Source organism: Rhincodon typus, chromosome 8 (assembly GCF_021869965.1).
Source record: "Rhincodon typus isolate 14 chromosome 8, sRhiTyp1.1, whole genome shotgun sequence".
In the NCBI taxonomy this organism is placed as follows: Eukaryota; Metazoa; Chordata; class Chondrichthyes; order Orectolobiformes; family Rhincodontidae; genus Rhincodon; species Rhincodon typus.
The window spans coordinates 73,885,426-73,894,904 of NC_063339.1; positions in this window are offsets into that span (position 1 = coordinate 73,885,426).

The following is a 9,479-nucleotide window of genomic DNA, read 5'->3' on the forward strand; positions in this document are numbered from 1 at the left end:
ATATATTCCTCTCCCCTTCCTTGTCAGCATTCCACAGGAACTGTTCCTTCTGGGACCCCTAGTCCACTCTTCCTCTCCTGACACCTCCCCATAACCCAACGGCACCTCACCATGCAATCAAAGAAGGCATAACAGCTACCCATTTACTTCTTCCTTCCTCACTATCCAAGGCCCCATGCATAGTTTCCAGGTGAAGCAACGATTTAATATATATTCAATGTACTTTGCTGTTCATAGTGTGGTCTCCTCTATATTGTGGAGACAAAACGCAGACTGAGTGACAGTTTTGAAGAACACCTATATTCTGTGCATAAAAATGATCTCAAACTTCCACTTACCTACCACTTCAACACACCACTGTGTTCCCTGTACAACATTTCCGTTGCAGGCCTGCTGAGCATTCCAGCAAGCCTCAGCAAAAGCTCAAAGAACAGCATCTTATTTTCTGCTTGAGACCTTGCAGCCTGTAGGACACAACATCAAATTCAATAACTTTAGAGCCTGATTCTGTTCCTCAATGTTTTTTACCCACCCCCACACACTGGTCCTGTCAATATACGAGTTGTTTCCAGCACAACCAACTCATTCTGATCCAGTCTCAGTCTTTTATCAAATTACATGGATTGCTTTCAGCACAGCCTCCCATTCTCTCCTACGCTCAGCTGTCACAGAGTCATACAGCATGGAAACAGACTGTCGGTCCAACAAGTCCATGCTGACCATGTTAAACGGAACTAGTCCCACTTGCTTGCGTTTGGCCCATATCCCTCCAAAATCTTTCCTTTATCATGTACTTACCCAAGTGCCTTTTAAATGTTGTAACTGTTCCTGCATCCACCACTTCCTCTGGCAGGTCAATCCACACACAAACCACTCTCTATTCCTTAACTATGTCTTTCAACTGTTGAAAGGTTTTAGTATCTGAGGCCTCAGGGAAAGGGTAGGCTTCTAATAACAGAAAAAGCTGTGGCTTCACAGGCTGTCAGGAGAATCATTCATTGCTTATTGGCTGCCACAATGTCATTTGCCTGGAAACCATAACGCATTCTTTCCACATTATGGACCCAGTCCTCAACGGCAAGGTCAATCAAGTCAAGCTTCCCAAATAAAGGCATGATGTAAGAAATACTTACCCCAACTCAAAGACGACCATTACAAGAGATTTTCTTCAGGATCATGATTTACTTCTATTGCCACTGAAATAACTCCACAGAGGCCAGTACCCTATCACCAAATCACCCTTTATTTACACATGAGTAGTCCTTGACTCCAGTACTGCCTCTGCAGAGTTAGGTCTCAGAGTGACAGAATCTCTAACATTCCTCTTTTTATCCGTCAGCCAGGGTTCCCTGATTGGAACAGGTTAACATCCCCAATCAGGGAACTCATATTCTGTGAGATCCGGCTGACTGACCTCATTACAATCACTACAGCCCTCACTGCTTCCCTTCTACAACAGCAATAATGTCAACCAGTAAATAACTACCCCACCAATATCCACAACCAAAGGATCATTAGCCATCATTTCTGCCACCTCCAGTGAGAGGCCACTACTAGACACATATTCTCCTCCCCTCCCTTGTCAGCCTTCCACAGGGACGGTACCCTCCAGGACATCCTGGTCCACTCCTCCTCCACTCCCAATGCTTCCCCACAGTCACCTGGTTCACTAATGTCCTTTAGGGAAGGAAACTGCCATACTTACCTAGTCTGGCCTACATGTGACTCCAGACCCACAGCAATGTGGTTGACTTTTAAAAACTGGGCATCAATTAGGGATGGGCAATAAATGCTGGCCTAGCTGATAACACCCTCATCCCATGAATGAACAAAAAAAAACCCATGGCACCTTCCCATGATATCGCAGAATGTGTAACATCTGCCCATTTACTTCTTCCCCTCTCACTACCCAAGGCCTCAAACATACTTTCAAGGTGAAGCAGTGATTTACCTGCACTTCACTCAGTGTTGTCCACTGTATTCACTATTCACAGTGCGTTTCTCCTCTACACTGGGGCAACCACTTCGCAGAACACCTTTGTTCCATCTGCAAAACTGACCCTGAACCCTGTTGCCTGCCAATTCAACACATCACTATTTCCTGTCCAACATCGCTATCTCGGGTTTGCTGCAGTGCTTGAGTGAAGCGCAGCGTAAGTTGGAATAACAGTGACTCATTTGCCACTTGGGGACCCTACAACCATCAAAACTCAACATCAAGTTCAATTATTTTAAGGCTGAGCACTTTCATCCATGTCCTTACCCCAAACCTCACACACCAGGCCTTGTTATCACATGGGTGCTACCACAATCAACCCATTGTAAAATCCATGTAAACAGTGTCTACCGATCTGCCTTGTTCAATCGTCTTTGGTTACTTCCTCGAAATACTCAATAAAGTTTGTGAGAGACTATTTTCTTCGCACAAAGCCACGCTGACAATTCCTAATCAGTCCTTGCCTCTTGAAATGCATGTAAATCCTGCCTTACCCACCACCATGTCAGATTCATTGGTCTATAGTTCCCAGTCTTCTCCTCATAGCCTTTCTTAAATAAAGGCACAACATTAGCCACCCAGCGTTGAGGCACCAATCACTCAAAACGAGGGCCATTTGGTTGGAGTTACCATTCATATGCTTGAGACCAGACATGCAAAACAATTGCCCTACTGGGAAGTCTTTATACTCTTAAATACTTGAGAAATGTCTTCAAAAGGTTCTTGAAGTGGCCAAAATTCCTGGCCAACTCATGGGAGACCTTAGCTTGTGACCAACCAAAACAGACTAGTTTTTTTTTCTGGAAGAAGAGACTATGTTGAGAGACCTTGCTGGGAACACACAAAGGTGACATTGAGGTGTCATACCTCACTAATCTCCCAACAATTCATATACCCAAAACCCAAAGCACCAAGTGCTCAGCCCATAGCAGAGTCTGTAACTTATCAGCCATCTCAGAACCCATCAAAGCAGAGTGGAGGCAAGTCAATCTTGATCCCGAGAAGAATAATACTAACAGTGACAGCATTTCAGAAGTACTTTATTGTTTATAAAAAACTTTGGGGATCAGCGTGAAGCTGTGAAAGGTGCTATACAATGCAAGTCTTCCTTAATTCATGGCTTCGCCCCTCTATCTCCAACACAAACACACTCAATGACTAGCCTCTTGTGTATTCCCCAACATTTGCAGATGTTCCCTGAGCTGTCTAACTCACTTCTTTTTCCATTCCTTCCCTAACCTCCTGTTCCCGACCCAAAACATCAACTTTCCTGCTCCTCTGATGCTGCCTGGCCTGCTGTGTTCCTCCAGCTCCACACTGTATTATCTCTGACTCCAGCATCGGCAGTTCTTACTATCCCCAATTTGAGTAAGCTATTGGTCAACCCTCCTAATATCTCATTCTTCAGCTTGGAGTCCATGATTGTCTGGTTATTCTTGCATGATATGTTTTTTTATAATTGGAATCAATTGTATAAACACGGATTTTACTGCTGAACTTTTAATCAGTTTTACACGAGCAGCGCAGTTGAGTATCTTACAGTATATTGGTGGTTGATATTAGGCTTGACCAGCAGGTGGCAGAAGGAGCCACAACACTAATTGAAATGATAAAGTTCAGTGACTGTGTCTGAAGTTGACTGTAACCATGGTTGAGGTGAAAAATCACACGACACCAGGTTATAGTCCAGCAGGTTTATTTGAAAATACTGGCTTTCAGAGCGTTGCTCCTTCATTAAACCTTGTCCAACGCAGTCCAACACCAGCACCTCCACACCATGGTTGAGAAAAAGCAAGGATAAGCTGCCAAGAAACCACTGAAAAGGACGCCAGAGAAGAGTGACAAGAAGAGGAGAAAGTCCAGGAAAGAAAATTACATCATCCACGTCACAAAGTGATGAAGCAGGTTCACCCTGACACCGGCATCTCCTCTGAAGCCATGAACATCATGAACTCTCTTGTTGACCATATTTTCGAGTTCATTGCAGGGAAGCTTCCCCGCCTGGCTCATTACAACAAGCACAGTGCCATCAGCTCCCAGGAAATCCAGGCCACTGAGCACTGGGGAGCTGACCAAGAGCACTCTCAGAGGGGACAAAGGCGGAGACAAAGTACACCAGCTCGAAGTGGAACATTACATTGTACTGAAAAAAAAAGTGGTCATTATTGACTGGCAGTGGCTAACAAAGCAACTCACACTTGACTGGAGGCAATAGAAAACTGACTTTTTTTTGCTCCCCCAGCCAAGGCACCACCAATTCACAACAAGTGTCTGCTCCAACTGCTTTTCTTGTCTTTCTCATTTCTTGAATTTTTCTTCTCATAGAGCTGTACAGGTTGGAAACAGACCCTAAATTAATCCCAACTTAATCTAGTCCCATTTGCCAGCATTTGGCCCATATCCCTCTGAACCCTTCCTATTCATGTACCCATCCAGATGCCTTTTAATGTTATAATTGTACCAGCCTCCACCATTTTCCCTGGCAGTTCATACCGTACATGCACCACCTTCTGCGTGAATAAGTTGCCCCTTAGGTCCCTTCTAAATCTTTCCCCACTCACCTTAAACCTATGCCCTCTAGTTTTGGACGCCCCTACATTGAGAAAAAACACCTGTCTATTCACCCTATCCATGTCCCTCATGATTCTATAAACCTCGAGAATGTCACCCCTCAACCTCCAACGCTCCAGGGAAAATAGCCCCAGCCTATCCACTCTCTTTCTGTAGCTCAACCATTCAACCCTGGCAACATCCTTGTAAATCTTTTCTGAACCCTTTCAAATTTAAAAACATCTTTCCCATTGCAGGGAGACCAGAATTAAATGCAATATTCTAAAAGTGGCCTAACCAATGTCCTGTACAATTGTAACATGATATTCTAACTCAATGCACCAACTAATGAAGGCAAGCGTATCAAACGCCTTCTTCACTACCCTGTGTTCCTGCAACCCCACTTTCAAGGAACTATGAACATGCACCCCAAGGTCTTTTTGTTCGGCAACACTGCCCACTACCCGACCATTCTCCTTTACTTATCTCTTGTCCTGAGCTTAAATGGCAATTGGAGGAATCCCAGCAGAGAGTCGAGTGAGCCCCTACTTACTTTTCTGGGGTGAGCATGGGACCTGGCATCAGAATCGGCAGCTGCTACATTGGCTAAGGCGACATCGGTGAGGTGGGCCCAACGGTGAAAGAGGATCGGTGACATCAACGTTGGTTGGATCTGGCGCTGGTGGCAGCAAAGGGCATCACAGCGACATCGATGAGGTAGGATCAGCAGCGAGAGATGCAAACCTAACGTTGGTGGTTAGGGAGCAGGCGGCGGCGAGGTGGTGGTGGAGGAGAATCGGCCCAGCGGTGAAAGAAAGCACCTGAAGAGTGGCAATTCCAGCGTTGGTTGGTTCCGGTGTCGACAGCGGTGTGGCGGTACAGGACGGATGATGGCGCAGGTGTTGTTGATGATGAGCTGGCTCAGGACTGATGGACTCTCTTCAAGCTATATCTTTCCACTTTCTTTCTTATTCTTAAAATTATTCAAATTGACTCTGGGTCATGGTGACAGTGGAAAAGATTTTCACTGTGGTTTACTGTTTTTCTCACTGTATAATACATGTGACAATAAAATCATCTATTCATTCACATAAAGATTGGCATTTATCGAATATCTTTCGCAAATGCAAGACGTCCCACTGCATTTTATGGCCAAAAACCGTTGTGATGTGGTCACAACTGCAACGTGACAAATGTTTGCATAGTTTACACCCAGCAAGTTCCCACTAACAGCAATAAGCTAATAATCTTCTGTCTTCTAATGTTGTTGATTGAGGAATGATATTGGTCATGGCACTGGAGTAAACTTCCCCGGGTCTTTTAATTGTGCCAGGAGATTGTTACATCCACCTGAGGGTCCAGCAAGAGCCTTGGTTTAATGTCTCATTGGAAAGACTGAACCTCCGACATTGCAGCTGTTCCTCCATTGTTTGAACTCATTATCTTCTATTGGAGACCAGGCAATCCTGTGACTGCTCTTAATGCTGTGTTGAGTCAGCTAGTAACCTTTCCCTGTGGGGTCAGTGAATGTGAGACTTTGGGAGGGGTACGTTCCCACAGTACTCCAATTCCCAATGGGAATCACATCCTTTCCTTGGAAAGTGGGCATGATTGGTGTCGGTTGTGAATTGGCACCTCCACCTCAAGTGCTGTACTTCAAAATGTTCAGTCCTGAAGTGTAGTCCCTGGTGTAAAGTAGAGATAGGAAGGGTAGAGGAAAAACAGGACAGAGACACACAATAAGAACGAGTGAGAAAGAGATCGAGGTAGAGAGAGAGAAAATGGTGAAGAAAATGAATGACAGACAGGAAGAAATAACAGAGGGGAAGGAGAAGTGACAAACAGAATGAGAAAGAAAGACAGAGAAAAAGATGCAAAGGGAGGATAGGCAGAGAGAGAAGGAGATGCTAGAGACAAAGGATTTAGAGTGTTGGAAAGAGGGAGAGAAATACATGAGAGAAGTACGGACATCAACTTTAACGCTCAGGTTGATAAGAAAATAACTGGTTTATTTGGGAGACACAAAGGGACATTCTGACTCTGCCAATCCCCTGCCATCACAGCCCATATAAGTGGGTAAGAAACAACGGCACAACCCTGACTGTGGGCATCTCTGCATTGTCAGGTTCAGATCCTGACCTTTCACCCCATTCCACTCACTGCCTTCTCTCTGCCCCCTCACTCTTCCTTGTTCTCTGTTTACATGCTGCCTCCTTCCGTGTCCAGCTCAGCACTTTGCTGGGGCAGCAGGGCAGTGAATGAAACAATTGCTGCAGCAGTGATGCAGGAAGTTAATGTCACCAGTGGGTCACTTTTATTCACAAGCTGCAAGAATGCAAACATGGAATATTCAGAGCTTGCAACACAGCCTTTGAAATATATGTCACTAAGGTTGAAAGAGAAAATCAGCAGCATTTTATAAGGCATTGACGGTAAGGCCAAGAGTATGAACGCATTTCTCATCAAAGGAATGTAAAGATGAGTGATGACTCACGGGTGAGGTGTTTGCATAGCTTGGGTTTGCGTCAAGTCGGTAAACCTTTTCAATAAATCATGCCAGCCTCACTCTGGAAATCAACATTGTAATTAATTGCATACATAAAGAAACTATTCAAAGGAATTAATCAAAGCAAGACTCTCAACACTAGAAAGGCTAGACCGAAAAACAAATGCGGACAATAGTGGAAGTTCTAAGACAATGCTTTATAGATAGAATAATAGATGCCTGGGAGTGAGTTTCAGACTGGAATCTAAACAAGGAGTTCAGATGGTTTATATATAGAATAATGGATACCCAGGAGTGAGTTACAGACTAGAGTCGAATTGAGGGGTTCAGATGGTTCCTATATAGAATCATGGATATCCAGGACTGAGTTACAAAGTGGAAACTAATTGTGGGGGTTCAGATGATTTATATATAGAATAACGGATATCTGGGAATGAGTTACAAACTGGATTCTAATCAGGGTGTTCAGATGGTTTATATATCGAATAATGGATACCCGGGAGTTAGTTACAGACTAGAATCTAATTGAGGGGTTCAGTTGGTTTATATACAGAATAATGGATACCCAGCGGTAAGTTACAGTCTGGAGTCTAATTGAGGGATTCAAATGAAGAAATATTAGGATTGGTCTTAAATCTTTGGGAATGAGGCTGTGTTGCAAGCTCTAAAAGACTGACCTGCTTGACATGTTCAAGCAATTGAGGGAAATCTCATTTACAATGAATTGTGAGTTCTTTTCCCTCACTTCCTTTAAACACTTCATAAAAATTATAGAAATATGAGCCAAGAGCTGTTTGACAGTCTGGATGGAGTGACATGAAATCACCTCCGGGAATCAATGTAATCAAAGTTGGCAACCCCAATTTTTTTGCCTCTGTTAGCAGCTTTTCTCCAAGATCCAACTGTGTTTCCAGTCTGTTTCATTTGTCTGCGTGGGCTCAGCCCCACCCCCCTGCCCCAAGAGATTAGTTTTTAATTGTGAAACGAACAAGGGAGATGCTCTCCCAGTCTCTCTGGAATGCTTGATGCTATCTTCTTGCTAAGAGGGGTGAGTGGACACACTGGGACCTCCCATTTGTTTTTATCACTGTATCATCTTGAGGTACGTGGCAGGCGTCAGTGCCGATATCTGAGACACTGGTTGGAACCAGGCCAGGCTGGACTGAATGACAACAGGGCCTGCTGTGCCTCGCCTCCCACCGTGACTTGAGGCAGCTATTCTGTCACGCCTCTGTTAGATCACTGGCAGCTGTGAATGGAAGGGGTGGGGGGGAGAGGAGACGGAGTGTGCAGGGGTAATCCCTGAGTGCAGATGGAAAGATTAACCCCTTCACCACTTCAGCCCACAGGAAGCATGTATGGTGAAGAATGCTTGGAGTGAGGGCCACGGGGTTGGGTTTATGACTGCCCAAGAAATAATGTAAATTAGAAACTGGAGGATAAAAGGCTGCGGGACTGGCTGCAAGGCATTACACAGTCGACTGGTGGAGAGTTCATTCCTTTGACTGTGAGCCATGTCAAGGGATCAATTGTGAGAATGTGGGGGAGATAAATGGAAGCAGGAAATTTCCAGGAACAGATCCAAACACAGTTGGCAACTTTAGTGAAGAATTCTCCCCCCCATTTCTCCCTCTGAGGGCAGGAACTTCCCTGGGAAAGAAAGTAACATGCACCTGCCCTTTGCCATCAACAGTGGATGTAGACGTTGTTGCTAAAGCCAGCACTAGTAGGTCATCCCTATAGTAACCGTTCAACAGAGCGGCTTTGCTGGGCCATTTCAGGAGTATCAAGAGTCAATCACATTGTTGTGGGTCTGGAATCACACATAGGCCAGACAAGGTAAGGATGGCAGATTTCCTTCCCTAAGGGACACTAGTAAACCAGATGGGTTTTAACAGCAATAACTTCATGGTCACCATTACTGAGATTAGATTCATATAGAATGCCTACAGTGTGGAAGCAGCCCATTTGGCCCATCGAGTCCACACTGATCCTCCGAAGAGAATCCCATCCGGACTCACCCTATCCCTGTAACCCTGCATGTCCCATGGCTAACGGACCGAGCCTGCACATCCTTGGACACCATGGGCAATTTAGCAAAGGCCAATCCACCTAACCTGCACATTTTTGGACAGTGGGAGGAAACCGGAGCACCCAGAAGAAACCCACGCAGACACAGGGAGAATGTGCAAACTCCATATAGACAGTCGCTCAAGGGCTGGAATCAAACCGAGGTCCCTGACACTGTGAGGCTTTCTAATCCAATGACTTTACAACTACACCAGGGCCTTCCCATAAGGACCATAATTTTAAATATAAATTTTGCCAAGTCGCCTGATGGTGGGGCAGGAAGTTGGTGAGGAACGAACAGAAATTATAGGAGAAGCAGGGACTACTTGATCATGTGCTGAGCAGAGGAGTCTGCAG